Raw genomic sequence first — 18,579 nt, 5'->3', positions numbered from 1 at the left:
ATGTCTAATATTTCTGCTTAAATTGTAGAAATGATTTCTAAATGTGCTATACATATAAATAAGCATATGCAATTTTTATGCAATTCTGCGCCCTTTTGCTTGCTCACTCTTTTGTTGATTAATAAATGGCCACCCCTAGTTTCTATGCTTCTGTTAAAGGCTTTGGGATAATTTTGCCGAGTAATAGCTACAAGGTCTAAGCAAATTGTGTTCTGAGTAAATACTTGATAGAGAGGAGTAAGGCAAGGCTTTAACTGCACCCATCTCCTTGTCACACTGAGCTTTATTTAGCTCAGAAGACAGAAAATGTTAGGACTGTTGTGTTCACAGCAGACTAGGGTTGTTTAGACTTTGAGGTCTTACGCAGTCTCAAACTCTCATGAACTAAGCAGGTGAACTCACCCAGAATAGCCAGACAGCTTTAATTGCTGGTTTCTCAAGTGCACAACAGGTTCAAGGGTAAAATTCAATAATCACTGTGCATGCTCTTTCCTTCGCTGCATGATGCAGATACAGAACGCAAAGCTGAAGCAAAGAGATTTCATGCACGGTGTCACATTTGCCATGACAAAACTTTATAAAACGATGCACGCAGAGGTATCAGATGAGCATGGAACCACTAAAGCATGCTTGAACTCAATGCAATCTTATATATATTAAGTCAACTTATTCCCAGGTAAAAGTGTGTTGAACTGTTGCCAGACTTGAACACGAAACAGAGGAATTTTATTCTTTTTTAAAAATATATTTATTCTTTTTTTCTTTTTAATAATTAATAAAAACCACATTAAAACAGTCCAAATTACAATACAATCAAAATAGGCAAATATAAAAGCCAAATTATATATCTTTGGGTGACTTCCCATACTCTGAATTTCACGGAGTGCTGATCATCTAATATCACATTGCATTTCTTAGTCAATAAACCATTCCGATGCTGATCCTTCGTTTAATTTTCATTTATGTTTGCAAACACTGGTCTGTCCAACTTTCGCCCTAGTCAGAGGAATTTTATTCTTAACTTTCTTAAACTCCGCATAACAACAACTTAGCTAACAGGGGTCTTTGTTCCTTATAGGATGTCCCTGTGGAATGCCACCCCCTGTACTGCTTTCTGTATATATTGCTGACCAATTAAAATTAATTTTAAAACTTCACAATGGCAGCTACATTGTTTGTGTGTCTTGCCACTTACAATTGCCCAAGGTTCTGGTATTCTGTGGCCCTGAAGGACCAGGTGTGCAGCCTGGGAGTCATTTTGGACTCACAGTTGTGCATGGAGGCGCAGGTCTATTCTGTGTCCAGGGCAGCTGTCTACCAGCTCCATCTGGTACGCAGGCTGAGACCCTACCTGCCCGCGGACTGTCTCGCCAGAGTGGTGCATGCTCTAGTTATCTCCCGCTTGGACTACTGCAATGCACTGTACTACTACAGTGGTACCTCGGGTTACAGACGCTTCAGGTTACAGATGCTTCAGGTTACAGACTCAGCAAACCCAGAAATAGTACCTCGGGTTAAGAACTTTGCTTCAGGATGAGAACAGAAATTGTGCGGTGGCGGTGCGGCAGCAGCGGGAGGGCCCCATTAGCTAAAGTGGTGCTTCAGGTTAAGAACAGTTTCAGGTTAAGAACGGACCTCCAGAACGAATTAAGTTCTTAACCCAAGGTACCACTGTATCTGACTTTTAGAAGACATCTGAAGGCAGCCCTGTATCGGGAAATTTTAAATGTTTGATGTTTTGCTGTGTTTTTAATATTCTGTTGGAGCCACCCAGAGTGGCTGGGGATACCCAGCCAGATGGGCAGGGTATAAATATAATCACCATCATCATCATCACAGGACAGTAATGAATGCATTGTCTGGAGCAGCCTTCACCAACCCAGTGCCCTCCTGATGGTTTAGACTACAATGCCATCCACTCCAGCCGGCCTGGCCATTGGCAGAGGGCACCAAGTGGCTGAAGTCTGGTCTGGAGAAAGGATTCTCCCAGGTACAAATGATCTCCCAGGTTTCTGAATTTTCCCAGGTACAAATTATTTTGCTTTGCATGCTCAGAAAGTGAGTTCCCTCCTCCCCACACTGTAAGAAAATTTCTATCTTGTTGGAAGATGTGTGGACTATGTACAACAATGAACTATGCACAAATAATAAATAGAACCCACTTACTTGTGTGCGGAGAGGGAAATACTATGCAGGAACTTCCTAAGTGCTATTTCACCGCAAACTGCAGCCCCTGACTATTTCTTAAATGTTGATTGATAGCTGTCACTAGCACATTCGTTTTGTAACTGAACATGCTTCGTTATTCATGTAGGCCCTTCCAGATATCTTTAATCTGCATTTCCGGGAGCAAATATGGGTTACCTGTGAACTTTATTAAGTTCTGCTTTGGAGGAACGTATAATTTGAACCTATCTAATGATCTGCAGGCCGGTCTAGATGATTTTAATTAAGATACTTTGCTAGCCCTTGCATAAGGTTATTTTCATTATGGCTGTTTTGTGCTTGCTTTCTCAATATGTGTAACCAATGAAGTGGCAATCTATATTTCGGATGGTGATTCTCTTATTATTCCTGTTGTTATATTTTCACCAGCCAGTGCAACGCTTTCTCCTCCCCCCTCCCCCCTCCCCCACCAACTTCTTCTAAATATTTATATATTTTCAGAATGCTTTGAGGTTCTTCATTTTATTGGCTTGTACATTTCCTAGGCAGGAGAGGGGGGGATTAAGTTGGGACTTTGGTGCATTATGTCAGTCTGCCACAGCAAATGCCTTTCTGGCCTCTCTCTGGAAAATATAGCTGATGCATAATAAACAACTGGCTCACCTGAAATAACCCTTGGGTAGTTTTTATTCTTAGAAACAGCAGCTTGCATTCCCTGGTGATAGCTAGTGCATCATTTGTCTTTTGCTCAGAAATCATTCTCAGCCAGGGTTCAGCTCTCTTCAGTTGCTGGGACCCAACCCCAAAATCTGCGGAATAATCAATATGTTGCCACTGGTATATTGCTATTGAAGAGCAGGAAACCATTCTGATTTAATTTTTTTTTAAGTTGTTGCATTACCATAAGCACCGAGGAAGAGCTCTCTTGCCAACATCTTAAGAATATCAGCAGAATACCCCTCTTGCCTCAACTGCTGACATTACAGGAAAGCTTTGAGAGTGAGTAAAGTTGAAATGGCACTTTCTCGCCAAATTGGCCTGTGGCCTGCATATATTGAATCACTTTGACTACATATTACTCACGCTAGCATTATAGATCCAACACTATTTTGGGAGTTCGCCAAGGGCTGTGTGTGTGTGTGTGTGTGTGAGAGAGAGAGAGAGAGAGAGAGAGAGAGAGAGAGAGAGAGATTCCCCCCCTCATTTTTTATCAGCAGATTTATTTGGGGTCTTCAAACAAGCCTGCAGAAGAAAATGTATAGCAGTCATTAGCAAAATTAGACAAGAAATAAAGTCTTCTCATTTGGCTCACAGAGCCAATTGGTTTCTAGGCAGCTTTTTCAAAAACAAAAACAAAATAAAAAACTAATCTCTCGTTGAACTAGTCCACATAAATGGTATGGACACTGAGAACAGAGCTAGATGTTAAAGCCGGCGTGTGAGCGCTGCCAAAAACAGCAACACTGAGTCATCATCACCTCCTCAATCCCCCGGTAACATCTAGTAATGCACAATGCATGATCCTATCTCTGCTCTAAATTTATGTTTTCCCTACTCTGTTTTACTGCTTATGGGGGCGGAATATTTGGAGCCTCGTGAGGTCACATCATTCATTTAGTACTGGGCCAGGGAAGCTTTGGCTCTCCAAGTGTTCTTCAACTCCCATCATCCATTACCATCAGCCATGCTGCCTGGGGCTAGTGGGAGTTGTGGTTCAACATCATCTGGGGAGCTGATCTCTTGTCCTCTCCATTTCCCTTTAGCCAAGAGTCACGCATCTCCCACCAGTTTATTCAAATTCACAGAGGTAGTTATGAATTTGGACGGGAGAAAATCTTTAAAAGCTGAACTGTCCTTGGAGCTTTGTCCCCTCCCTCCATTTGGGGTCCAGGCCATATCTTCTTAAGCACCTCTCAGAGAAGTTGACCATCTTTGCTTCTTACAGTGTGGTGTAGTGGTTAAGAGCAGTAGTCTCATAATCTGGTGAACTGGGTTCGCGTCTCCGCTCTTCCACATGCAGCTGCTGGGTGACCTTGGGCCAGTCACACTTCTTTGAAGTCTCTCAGCCCCACTCACCTCACAGAGTGTTTGTTGTGGGGGAGGAAGGGAAAGGAGAATATTAGCCGCTTTGAGACTCCTTAAAGGGAGTGAAAGGCGGGATATCAAATCCAAACTACTACTACTCCTCCTCCTCCTCCTCTTCTTCTTCTTCTTCTTCTTCTTCTTCTTCTTCTTCTTCCACATAGTCAAGCTGAAATCATTTGTTGCACAGCCATCCCTGAAAATTCACACTTATCTGAATTTTGCAATGAAGTTTTCCAACAAGCGTTTACAAAAATGCATATATTAGGGGGAAGTGCAGTGGTACCTCGGGTTCAGTACTTAATTCGTTCCGGAGGTCCGTACTTAACCTGAAACTGTTCTTAACCTGAAGCACCACTTTAGCTAATGGGGCCTCCTGCTGCTGTCATGCCGCTGGAGCACAATTTCTGTTCTCATCCTGAAGCAAAGTTCTTAACCTGAGGTACTATTTCTGGGTTAGGGGAGTCTGTAACCTGAAGCATATGTAACCCGAGGTACCACTGTATGCCTGAAAATGAGGGACACAGGCGGTGCTGTGGGTTAAACCACAGAGCCTAGGACTTGCCAATCTGAAGGTCGGCAGTTCGAATCCCCACAACGGGGTGAGCTCCCATTGCTCAGTCCCTGCTCCTGCCAACCTAGCAGTTCGAAAGCACGTCAAAGTGCAAGTAGATAAATAGGTACCGCTCCGGCCGGAAGGTAAACGGTGTTTCTGTGTGCTGCTCTGGTTCACCAGAAGCGGCTTAGTCATGCTGGCCACATGACCTGGAAGCTGTACGCCGGCTCCCTTGCCCAATAAAGCGAGATGAGCGCCGCAACCCCAGAGTTGGTCACGACTGGACCTAATGGTCAGGGGTCCCTTTACCTTTATTCAGCATTAGGAACAAAGGGAAAGCATGTCTGCTTCCCTTTGTGTCCAAGCAGAAAACAGTTTAGCAAAAGCTAAAAGTGTTTGTTACATTACAAGTGTTATTAAAATCCTGCTAATGGTTTCATCTGCTTATAGCTGTCTCCTAAATAAATTATGGGATGTGGGTGATGCTGTGGGTTAAACCACGGAGCCTAGGGCTTGCCGATCAGAAGGTCAGTAGTTCAAATTCCCGCAATGGGGTGAGCTCCCGTTGCTCAGTCCCAGCTCTTGCCAACCTAGCAGTTCAAAAGCACGTCAAAGTGCAAGTAGATAAATAAGTACCACTCTAGCGGGAAGGTAAACAACGTTTCTGTGCGTGCCCCAGAAGTGGCTTAGTCATGCTGGCCACATGACCCGGAAGCTGTACGCTGGCTCCCTCGGCCAATAAAGCGAGATGAGCACCACAACCCCAGAATCCGCCACGACTGGACCTAATGGTCAGGGGTCCCTTTACCTTTACCTGTGCATGAAAATGAATATATTCACAAAAATAACATATGGAAGCGTATCATTTTAGGGGAACTTGCCTGCACAAATGTGCACCATAGTCAACACTGCATAAAAATATGTGAGTGTGTTTTGTGGTGTGTGTGTGTGTGTGTGTTTTTTAAAGAAATATGCAGCAAAATTCACATTTCCATGAGGATTAAAAAAATAAAATAAAATTGCATGTTGCTGCGGAAATATGGAGAGCTGCATTTAAGATGGAAAAATTAGAAAATGAGAGGACCAAAACTGGCAGATCCTTCCATTCCTACCAGTTGAGAAAGCTGAAGAGATGGAGTTGCTGTTTGGTAGTAGTCAAATGTCTACTACTGCCTCAATCCATGTTTTTAAAGAAGAGCATACCAGGCTGTATTAACAAATTTGAAGAGCATTACACTACTTTGATGACTCAGTAAAATGTATCAATAAGATGTGCTTGTCATCACCAGCTCACTAAATGAAGGATTTCTTGTTTCCCTCAAGTTCTTTATGTTAATGTATCATTTACAAAGAATTTGTTCTTCTTGTTTCCATCCAGAAATTAATTCAGCATATGTACAAATGTTGTGGGTGGCTGTTCTGAGCTAGAAACTGAAATAGCTCCCAGTGTTCCCTGGGGAACTATATTACTTATCTTTGTTTGATCAGCACAGTGCTAAGTATCTTGGCAAAGTGGACTGACTCTCATAACGTGCTTTGTCTTAGTGAAATAACTAGTCTTGAGGAGACAAAATTACTGGAATCTACCATTCTGTCCCGCAGCTGATCATGCCCAATAATCTCATAGCATCCAATGCCACGCGGCCCAAAACCAGGACACCATCTTCCAGTTCGGCACTCTCATGCAAGTCATAATAATAATAATAATAATAATAATAATAATAATAATAATAATATTTTATATCCCGCCCTCCCCAGCCGAAGCCAGGCTGAGGGTGGCTAACAACAATAAAACAGTACAACAGTACAACACAACACAACTCTAAAATCATTCCTTATAAAATTAATTCAAATTAAACCACTGGCAACCATTGGGCTAGAGCTCCGCGAAGATTGCCGAGGGAGGGAGTCAGGCTGTGCCCTGGCCAAAGGCCTGGTGGAACAGCTCTGTCTTGGAGGCCCTGAGGAAAGATGTCAAGTCCCGCAGGGCCCTAGTCTCTTGTGACAGAGTGTTCCACCAGATCAGAGCCACAGCTGAAAAAGCCCTGGCTCTAGTTGAGGCCAGCCTAACCTCTCTGTGGCCTGGGACCTTCAAGATGTTTTTATTTGAAGACCGTAAGTTTCTCTGTGGGACATACCAAGAGAGGCGGTCACTTGCCCGATAATAAATGTTGGAAATGTAAAGAAACTGAAGGTACATTCTTTCACCTTTGGTGGACGTGCCCAAGGATTAAGGCTTTCTGGGAGATGATATATAATGAAATGAAAAAGGTATTTAAATATACCTTCTTGAAGAAACCAGAGGCCTTTCTCCTGGGCATGGTCGGCCAATTGGTGTCAAAGAAGGATAGAACTTTCTTTATGTATGCCACAACAGCAGCAAGAATACTTATCGCAAAGTATTGGAAGACACAAGATCTACCCACCTTGGAAGAATGGCAGATGAAGGTGATGGACTATATGGAACTGGCAGAAATGACTGGCAGAATCCGAGACCAGGGAGAAGAGTTGGTGGAAGAAGATTGGAAAAAGTTTAAAGACTATTTACAGAAATATTGTAAAATTAATGAATGTTAGAATGATGTTGGATAGAAACTAAGTGGTTTATAGCTGTAATGTTATAAGGGAATATGAGAAAATGGACTATTAATAGATAAAAATTCAATGTTACAATATTTTAAGATTGAAGACCAGGATAAACAAAGAGGGGAGGGATTTGCTGAACTAACTAACTGAACTGGAATACAGAAAAGGGAGGCGTGAGGAGGTCCGGGAAATAAGCAAATGAAAGATAAGTCATTGAAAGAGCGAATTGTTTTTAACTATTTTTATTTTGTATTTTTCTTTTTTCTTTTTTAATTTTGTAATATTTTGAAAATCTCAATAAATATCTTTTTTTAAAAAGAGAGAGAGAGAGAGGCGGTCCCGTAGGTACGGCCCAGGTAGCTGAATGTTGCAAAAACTCGCCATCACTCAACACCTATCTTTTGGGGCCATCTTTGAAAAGAGCTCAGCAGTTCTTTCAAACTAGTAAAGATCTGTCACGGCGCCTGTGGGCTTTTACGAAGCTTGTGTCCCAGCAGTCAGAAGTCACATGGCACGATGAACTCATAAAAGGAAGCATCCTGCTGTCAGGACTGCTGAGGAAAACTGCAGCCGCTGCTTTCACTTTGCGTTGCCCAAGCAGGATTCTTAATATAACCCAGTTATTTCATGAATGAACTCAATAGAAAATATTTTCTACCTCCTGTCAGACACCAATTGTAGGATAACCCACAAGGTCTCTCTTTTTGCCCTAGTAGCAATGAAAATCCAGACAAGAGTTAATTAATGAGATCGGAGTTGACTGCGTTGAACCATCGTATCTTTTAACAATCGATGTTTTAAGTTAAATTTTACCCTTTCGATATGCGATTTTTATCTCTGTTACATGTGATTTGTGTAGTATTTTTAAGATGCAGGTTTTCTATGCGATTCTAGACAGCAACGTAATTTTATGCAGTATTTTATGTATAAGCTTACACTAAATAATTCAGCTGCAGTGCAAGGATAGCACCGGACAGTTTACATAAATGTAGAATATGCAAATAAGCTGTTCTCCTTCCTCCCTTAGAGGAGAAGGTGGCATCTCGTCATGCCTGTGATCTGATTCTGTGTTGATTCCCTTGAATATAGACGTAGCCTTTGGCTGATCAATGGGGTTGTTTCTCTCCCCCCCCCCCACCGCCCTGCCTCTGCCTGCAACAGTTTCCTTCCTTTCAATTCAACAGAAATATCTGCTCTGCTTGGTACGACATGGTACTTGCTTGCATAAGCACTAGGAGAACCAAAGAGGGATTTCTCTTAAAGAAACAATGTTTAGCATCCTAAAATCCTTAATGCTGCTGTGGTGCTCTCCTTCTTCCCATTCTATTCTCTATTATTAAGCATCATGGGTAATAATAATAATAATAATAATAATAATAATAATAATAATAATAATAATAATTTATTATTTATACCCCACCCATCTGGCTGGGTTAGCTGCTTCAGCAGAGGAGAGCCCCAAACCCAAGGCAAAACAAAATCCCTTTAATGAAGAACCAATGCAAATGGGCGCATGCTTTTGTGGAATGCTATGCTCAGGAGGGTTCAGCTGGTGGCTTCATTATGTTGCTGCTAATTAATTAATTAAATTTGTATAACACCCACCGTCCATACATCTCAGGGCGGTTCACAACATATACACCTTTAAAAAGGTAAAGGGACCCCTGACCATTAGGTCCAGTCGTGGCCAACTCGGGTTGCAGTGCTCATCTCGCTTTAATGGCCGAGGGAGCCGGCATACAGCTTCCGGGTCATGTGGCCAGCATGACTAAGCCGCTTCTGGCAAACCAGAGCAGCGCACGGAAACGCCGTTTACCTTCCCGCCAGAGTGGTACCTATTTATCTACTTGCACTTTGACGTGCTTTCGAACTGTCCCAGATTTACAGAAGCCATCCTGGTTTCTAATTCAATCTCGGAATGTCCCACTTTTCCTTAGGATGTCCCAATTTTCATCAGAGTAGTGTTGGAGGGTATGGAGTTAATGTGAACCCCAAGCCAAGGAGATGAGAAACTATACAACTTTTAGAAGACATCTGAAGGCAGCCCTGTATAGGGAAGTTTTTTAATGTTCAATGTTTTATTATGTTTTCACATGTGTTGCAACCTTCCCAGAGTGGCTGGGGCACAATTGTTGCTGTTGTTTAAAAGGACTTCCCTATTTTCATCGGAGAAATGTTGGAGGGTATGCATATAACAGTTATGTAACAGTTATGTGGCAGCGATTCAGCAGCTGAAGTTATTCCTGGCATATGGATGCAGCGATGAGAGGATATCTTCACCTGCTGAATTGCTGCTTGATAACAACTGTCAAAGCCACAGGGACCCTACAAAGAGAAAGAAAGAAAGAAAGAAAGAAAGAAAGAAAGAAAGAAAGAAAGAAAGAAAGAAAGAAAGAAAGAAAGAAAGAAAGAAAGAAAGCTGGCAGCCTTACTTCTTTTTCTTTCAGACTTTGAAGAGTTAAGCAAAGAGCCAAACGCTATAAATAGCTAAATGCATAAACTTTTGAAATATTTTCTGGGAGAGTGACAGGACTTTCTCACACTCCAACCTGCCAAAGCCGTTGTTAAAAAGAACAGCTGCACCTTGGGAGCTTGTCATGCGTTTTCTGTTCTTCCTTTCGCTCGTCATTAGTGAAAATATTTGGATTTTTAAAAGGGTCTTTTGTTTCTCAAGAGCGAATCTGCTCCTTCTGTTTATTCTCTACCTGCAGTCCCAGGGCTCTGCTTTTTGGCAACCCCACTGTGACGTTACAAACAAAGGATTAGATTTTTTTCGGTTGTGTAATTAAGTGGAAGGGGCAGATGAACCCTTAAGCAAATATCATGTTTTGATACCAATGTCTTCGGCAATAAAGGACAAGAAAGAAAAAGTAAAGAAAATAAAGAATACAGAAGCAGAATTGTTAGTGAACAGAAGAGCTTTTTCAGATTTCTCTGAGCTTCTATCAGCTGCGAGTAAAGAATGCCATTGTTTGTTCTTCATTGTCTATTATTCTCCGGGTACCCAATTTGGCTGAAGCACATCCTAAATGCTAGATCACATTTTGTTTCCTAGAGTTGTGTCCAATCTGGCAAAGTGTAGCAAATGGAAAGGAAGCAGCCAAGCGTCTGACAGAACATCCATCGACTGGGGTCAGGGCCGTCTTTACTCAGGGGTGTAAGGGGTGTGGGGCGCCGGGGCGCCAAATTCTGGGGGGCGCCAGGCACCTGCCGCTGAAGCCACCTGTGATGGTCTGGGATTTGGATTCGGATGCTGAACCTGAAGAACCCCAGCCTGTATAGGAGTCCCCGCCTCCAGAACCAGCTGAGCCGGGGCTGGGGCTTGAGCCTGAAGGGTCCTCACCTGTGCTGGATCCTCAGGTGCAGGTACCAGCTGAGTCTGCTCTAGCTCCGGAGGGGATGGAGGACCCATTGCCTGCAGGTGCTCCACTCTCAGCCCTGGTAGAGGAAGCTGAGGTTGCCTCTGGGTCCGGTAACCATCCAGCCTCTCCTGAGCTGCAGAGGCTCAGGGCAGAGAGGCGGAGGGAACTAAGTTCCCGCAGGAGGAGTGCTTGCCTCCAGGCCAGGAGAGGCAAGTCACCTGAGGATCAGGGCCGCCCTGTGCCTCGGGGCAGATAAAAGCCGGCCAGCCCCAGTCCCAAGTTGTGGGAGCAACTTTGTTGGTTGTCAGTTCCTGCCTGAACTCTGTCCTGCTATCCTGCTGGAGCTCCTGACCCCAACCGACTTCCTGCCCTGCATCCAGCTTCAACTTTTACGGACTGCCTCCATACTGCACCTTCGACCTCGGACTGGACTCAGACCTCGCCTCTTGGTTAGCCCACGGGACCAGCACACCACCTAAGTGTGTTGTATTGAGCTGCTATGCGGCACCTTTGACACGACTGATCTCGCACCACCTGCAGGGAGAGCTATCTGGAAAGTCTCGCTCACCAAAGCTGGGAGGAGGGAGAGTGGCAGGAAAGAGGGAGAGACAGACAGAAAGAGAATGCGCCTATCAAGTAACGGGAGTGCGTACAGGCTCTGGAAGAAGAGCTCATACATGCACACTCTCAAGGGCCCTTCCAGCTCCTCAAGAAATAAGGTTGCTCCCACAATGAAAGGCTGGTCCAGATGGCTTTCGCATGCATATGCACAATGCCCACACATCTCATCTTTCAGACACCTCCCTACAACCGTAAGCGCATGTATGGAGTGTTTACACTGACTCCCAATGTGTTCTTTGTCTTCTTTAGAAAAGCTGGTTTAAAACAAAAAGCACACACAAAAACCTCCTTTTGGAGCTGCGCAGGCATGAGCGCTATTCATCAAACGATAATAGTGACATAAGCATAATAAAAGTTAATTTGGGCTAAACTAAATTTGGGGGCGCTAGGTGGATCTTTGCACCCTGGTGGCGCATATGCTAAAGACAGCCCTGACTGGGGTGCAGCTAATATAAACCAGTGTGACGTGTAAGAAATGGGGATGTTTTTGAATTGCGGGTGTGGAGACAGAGATGCACAAGAAACCACTCTATATTAGAATGTGGGGGGGGGGGTGTCTGTGCATTAACACACCTGATTTCAAAGAACGGTTTTCTCTGAAAACAAAATGGCAACCAGCTAAATCCTAAAGAAACTATGAATTTTTTCATTATTTTAGCTGCCCTTGTCTGTTGATGTATAAATCCTGCTTGAAGGACAGCCAGCATTCACTGTTCTAAATATGTTTATTCTGGTCCTTCAACAACATTCTTAACCAATGGGTAACTTCTGTAGGCTAAAGTATTGTTATGAGCTTGCCAGCACGTATTTTGTTAGCCCCACAACAGAAAACGAGCAAGGTCCCAAGCAAAGAAGAATGGCAACTTAAGTTGACACAATATGCACAGCTTGCAGACTTAACATATAGAGTAAGAGAACAAGAAGAACATACGTTTAGAGAAGATTGGAAATATTGAATATATGGGAAATTACTGTGTACAGCTGAAAACGCTGGCAGCATTAAGATAAATTCAACAGTGTAAAGTTTGGTGGATGTAATAAGGGAATACTGAATGGTATAGTTTTTGTAAAATATGCAGGGATTTATGACATGTAAAATGAACAATGGAAAGAGAAGATGGGAAGTCATTTATGGATGTAAAAATTAGTACTTTAAATTGTAGAATATATATATATATATATATATATATATATATAGAGAGAGAGAGAGAGAGAGAGAGAGAGAGAGAGAGAGAGAGAGAGAGTGAGTGAGTTTGTAGGCGGTAGACAGCCTAAACTCCTGGGTCTAGTAAGTGCTAGAATTTAATCAATGCATGAAATGTTAATACCAGGAAATATCCTGACCTGTGTTTGTATTAGGACAGACCTAGGTCCATTAAGCTGTGTGTTAGACACTTCTAAATTCCCTAATCAACAAGTGTTGAAGCTAACTAAGCTAGACCCCTGCAGCATGTTTGCATGTGGTTTTCTCCCAACATAAAATATGACTATTGAGTATATTCATTCTCATAATCTTTGCATCTATGGGCCGTCAGAATGGGTTCACCAATATGAAGTCATATGGGTGGAATCCTTTAGTCTTTTCTTCCCTATATTGGGGGGTGGGACCTGAAGTGGTGACTCACCCCCCTGCGCCGGCAATTCCAGGGTCCCCCTCTTAAAGGGGCTATATAATGGGTGTCACTGAAAGGTTGGCTGCCTGCTACACTTACATCTTGCAGAGCACCCCCATATCCCATTTAACCTGATGAGACCCAGTTCCCCCCGGCTGGGGGGCTGGGAGGGATACATGCCCAAGGCCTAAGCCAAGGTCTTCCTACATTCGTAAGTTTAATAAAGTTGTGGCCTAATTTTAATTCCATATAGCGTTGTCAGAGTCTTTATTCCTTCCTTATGATCCCTGGAGGCTGGGGCTGTCGCCGCCTGGTCATACCAACGTACAGGCGTTTCATTATTCCTTCTAAGCTGAGCGATCGAGTGATTACATTTTAGGCTGCTTCGCATTCAAATGAATTCCAAAGTGGCTTACAAACAATGAACAACAGCAGCAAGCAACATAACAAGAGAACATCGCAGTCATAGCACAAAATGTCACATTTACAATGCTACACATTTTTTTGAGAGAGAGAAAATAGTGTGGCAGCAGCAGAGTAATTATTATGAAGTTTGTATTTTTTAAAAAACACAGATGTTGACATGTGCACTGTTCTACTACAAATACTATGAGCATGAGAAACACGTCAACACATCCTACTGAACCTTGCAGTTACATCACTGTGGAACTCCCAGTAACTGTCGATGAGGTAAAGTATTGTGCTACATACCCAAGTCTCGACATTTCACATGACCCTATGGTGAGATATGGCTGTCATGTTCTGCCAGACTATAACCCGCTGGGAATATGGGCTTGTGGTTTATTAAACGGAGGCTTTCCTGGGAGAGGAACATGTTTACTCAATCAGGCCTTGCAGAATTAAATAAAAGCTTAGAATAAATCCCAATTAAATGTTGCGTAATTATTTCCACAGAACAGGAGGAAGTCACTTTCCCTGAGACATAAATGAGGAACAAATCTTGAATGTTGTAAATTGAAGGGAACAGGACAATCTAACCTCTGTCTAGGTATCTATTTAATAGTACAGGGCAATGTTTTCCAAATAATGGGGCAAAACCTGCCAAGTCATATATCACAGAGGCCTTGTAGCTGAGGCAGTAGGCAGTAGAGTCAGGGGAGGTTGCTGAGACATACTTCAGACATAAATGAGTGACCCCAAAGCAAAGACTGCTGAGCAATACAGGTTTATTTAAATTAAAAAATGACAAAGACTCGGGCCTCTAATGTTATGTTCTCTCATAGGGGTAGAAAGTAAAATTATTTATTCACTATTCTGTCATTAGCCTCTTGATCTTTCTTGCAATGGATGTGCAAAACTCTTCAAACAAAGCAGCTATTGGATTAAGTGGGGACAAACATGAAGAATACTGTGAAATAGAAGTGGATTGAACAGCTGCCACCCACCCCCCAAATAGAGAAAAATTATGTGTCTTCTTTCTCACATTTGCTACAGTCCCGTGGCCACTATCAGGGATAATGTTCTACTGAACTCAGGAGGTAAAGGTAAAGGACCCCTGGACAGTTAAGTCCAATCAAAAGCTACTAAGGGGTGCGGTGCTCATCTCACTTTCAGGCTGAGGGAGCCTGCGTTTATCCACAAACAGCTTTCCGGGTCATGTGGCCAGCATGACTGAACCGCTTCTGGTGCAATGGGACACTGTGACGGAAACCAGAGTGCACAGAAATGCCGTTTACCTTCCTGCCACAGTGGTACCTATTTCTCTACTTGCTCTAGTGTGCTTTCAAACTGCTAGGTTGGCAGAAGCTGGGACAGAGCAACATGAGCTCACCCCATTGCAGGGATTTGAACCATTGACCTTCTGATTGGCAAGCCCAAGAGGCTCAGTGGTTTAGACCACAGCTCCACCCGTGTCCCGAATAAACAATCACACAATCACTGATAGGCCACCCACCATTGTGAGGCTCAAAGCAATGAAGATGATGCCTCCCCAGCTGTTGCCATTGGCTGTGGGTTTCTTGTGATGTCACAAAAGCACTTGGCAACTGGGCAGGCCACGGGGAAAGCCCTTTTTTATTTACAGCAGGAAACACCTGGCAACGGATGTGACATTCAGCACTGCCCAGGTTTCTTCCATTTGTAGGAGACAAACTGGTGAATGGAAGGAGGCAATCCTCTGGCAGTGGGATACTATGGAGCGATAATAAGGCAAGTTTACTTCCTTGAAGGCTGCTGGTATCTGTGGCTGGAAGCTGGTGGACATCTCATGATGGACCTAACAGTAGCTTCTGGCGCAACGGAACACCGTGACGGAAACCAGAGTGCACAAAAATGCCGTTTACTTTCCTTCCGCAGTGATACCTATTTGTCTACTTGCACTGGTGTGCTTTCAAACTGCTAAGTTGGCAGAAGCTGGGACGGAGTAACGGGAGCTCTCTCCACCATGGGGATTTAAACCGTCAACCTTCTGATTGGCAAGCCCAAGAGCCTCAGTGGTTCAGACCACAACGCCACTTGCTCCCTTTTGCTTTTTACTTGGGGGGGGGACTTGTTTCTGAGTAGACCAGTGTACACTATCACTGTTGGTGTTACAGATACATGTGGAATTCCCAGAAGTGTGTTATATTTCATGTACAGTGGTACCTCGGGTTAAGAATTTGTTCTGAAGGTCCATTCTTAACCTGAAACTGTTCTTAACCTGGTACCACTTTAGCTAATGGGGCCTCCTGCTGCCACCGCACCGCCACAGCATGATTTCTGTTCTCATCCTGAAGCAATGTTCTTAACCTGAGGTACTATTTCTGGGTTAGCGGAGTCTGTAACCTGAAGCGTCTGTAACCTGAGGTACCACTGTATAGCTGTTTTAATTAGGAGTAGGGTGATTACAGAGCAAAAGTTTAAGCAAAATGATCAGGATTCAGGGAAGACAATCTTACTCGGCTACAAGTGATTGCCAAAGAAAGAAATAATTTTATATGTTCATATCCTCCATGACTAACACTTAGCTGTTTATACCAAAACATTGTATAATTCATGCATACCTTTTTCACTGTCTCACTGGCCTGAGTGTTGAATAAGAATGGTACATATTTCATTCATGCTAAGATGCCTGTTGTTTGCAATGAGCCCTAGGACAAGCTCTGATTGGAGGTGAGTGGAAGCTCCAGCTGCTTCTTTCAACGTATTTTATTTCAATGGCAAAATATGCAAGAATTTGTTCAGACCCGTTCCAGATGCTCCACTGAACTATGTGACCTCAGAGCCAGTGCTGCAAATATATTTGAGGCATGATGTGCATTACAGCTGGCACTGCACTGCAGGCTGATATTTTGTTTGCCTGGGTTATTACTTCTTTGCTAGGACCAAAAAGAAAGGTAAAATACAGAGCATTACACAAACGGCATACTTGAACTTTGTACACAGAAACAGACTGTCAGCTCAAAGTATCGCTAGACCCAAAGTAACGTTGACTTAAGGTTCAGACTTAAGATTTAGCTTGTACAGCGGGTTAGTTTCACTGCGTCATTGGTGAGATTTTGCCTCACCGCATTTCAGCCACACTTTTGCAGCTCTTTGAACTGGAGAGCCTCCTACAGAGATCCTGGTGTACCAAACCTCACTGCCTGTAGATTTCCAGTTATTTGTGGGGTTGTAACTGATGGGATATGGCAGTTAAGTATCACCCTCTATTTCCCACAGTGGCCAGGCAAACGCCTCTGAAGGGATTACAAGCAGAGTGTAAGGCCAATAGATTGGTCCTTTTTGCTTTGTTCCCAAGATAAGAACCTGGAGGTGGATCTGGAGATGAAGTTTAGCTGTCATGGCTAACACAAGGGGCTTCCATGGGTGGAGCTGGGATACAGAAGGTTAGAGGAACATTGTGTTTGTGGAGTGGCTTAGTAGGGAAGGGAGGCGACAAGAGCCGCAAGGATGCTACTAGCCCAGAGATGAAAGAAGACAAAGTCCCCACCAGAGAGGAATGGCAAATCAAGCTGTTGGACTACGCCGAAATGGCAAAACTGACTGGAAAGCTCAGGAACCAAGAAAACAAAAACTTAAAGAAAGAATGGGAAAATTTATAATTTATTTAAAGGTAAACGGACCCTGACCATTAGGTCCAGTCGCGGACAACTCTGGGGTTGAGGTGCTCATCTCACTTTATTGGCTGAGGGAGCCGGTGTACAGGTTCCGGGTCATGTGGCCATGTGGTTCCGGGTCATGACTTCTGGCGAACCGTTTACCTTCCCGCTGGAAGCGCTTTGATGTGCTTTTAAACTGCTAGGTTGGCAGGAGCTGGGACCAAGCAACAGGAGCTCACCCCGTTGCGGGGATTCGAACCGCCAATCTTCTGATCGGCAAGCCCTAGGCTCTGTGGTTTAACCCACAGCGCCACCTGCATCCCATAATTTATTTAGGAGACTGCTATAAGCAGATAAAACCATTAGCAGGATTTTAATAACACTTGTAATGTAACAAACACTATGGACAGTATGGATTGATGCAAAATATAGATTACAAAATAATATGCGGTTGAAAATGTTGACAACAAGACCCATGGAGGGGATGGTGGGAAGTCTCAAGATTCAGAGCAATCTCTATATATGGATATGTATTTGATATTGTGTTAACTCTATATTTGTAAAATCAAATAAAAAAGATTTCAAAAATAAAGTAGGGAAGGGAGGAGTTGTTGCAGGCCCCCTTTTTGGATACACCAGATACCTCTGATTATTTGGGCTATATCCGCATTATTGTGACCATTATGCATGTTATACATAAATTAGGTTTGCACATGTTGTATGTTCAATATGCTCTAGCTGCAAACATAGCATTCTAGACACCATATTGGGCTGGTCTTTTCCCTTCCAGGTTCACATTTCTGCTGCCGAAATCAGGACTGACCCAAGACCTTTTGCCACCTGAATCAAAGAACAAGGTGGTGCCTCTGCTCCCATTTGTATGTACAGCAGTTGACTGAACTGGCAGCGGAAAAATTACCTAATCGATGACAAAGGCGTCATCGTTCCCAATGCACCTGAGGAGCTAGTTTGGGGTACATTACTGGGCTGTGGCACACACAGTTCTGAACTCCGACAGAGGAGAATGACCAGAATGCTTAGGAGGAATGGCCAGTGTGGGGATGCTGCTCTACATCCTCACTCTCATCAGGCAATTGCCTCATCTCCCTTATGGTAGGGCTGGCCTTGACTGAATGCCACACCTTCCCGGTGCTTCACTCCATCCCAGACTTGCCAATGCTGACACATTTGTTTTTCCGCATCAGTGGAGATATAATTACTGGTAGGGTGAGATGGCATAAAGATGGTGAATCTTCTATACTCTTCATAAACTGCAAGCCTTTTCATTGCCGATATCATTATTAAAATAAAAGCACTGAGAGCTGGACTGTGTCTGAAGACCAGCAATAATTGTGCACTGTGTGGGGGCCCAAGTGGGCATAGTTACAGGCATCTGCTGTTGATACAGCTTGCTATCAGAAGCAGAGCAGAAGGGTATTATCTCAGAAGTAAGACTGGAAGCATTTTCCCTCAGAAATACACAGCTCTTCATCCTGCAACTTTCCATTTCCTCCCTAGTCCATAAGACTGGCCAGAATAAGGCAGAACCCTGA

At 43.6% G+C, this 18,579-nt stretch overlaps 1 long non-coding RNA gene across 1 annotated transcript; it reads left to right on the top strand.

Annotated features, from left to right (window-relative positions):
- The first annotated feature begins 15,036 nt into the window (after positions 1 to 15,036).
- On the top strand, positions 15,037 to 18,353 carry LOC308597877. The gene is made up of 2 exons (XR_014013242.1): positions 15,037 to 15,155; positions 17,817 to 18,353. It is a non-coding gene; the product is annotated as an uncharacterized lncRNA (long non-coding RNA).
- The last annotated feature ends 226 nt before the right edge of the window (positions 18,354 to 18,579 follow it).

This window comes from Podarcis bocagei, assembly GCF_964188305.1.
Source record: "Podarcis bocagei genome assembly, chromosome: 11".
Taxonomy (NCBI): domain Eukaryota; kingdom Metazoa; phylum Chordata; class Lepidosauria; order Squamata; family Lacertidae; genus Podarcis; species Podarcis bocagei.
Note: the sequence above shows the minus strand (reverse complement) of the source record. Positions and strands in the feature narration are given on the sequence as shown.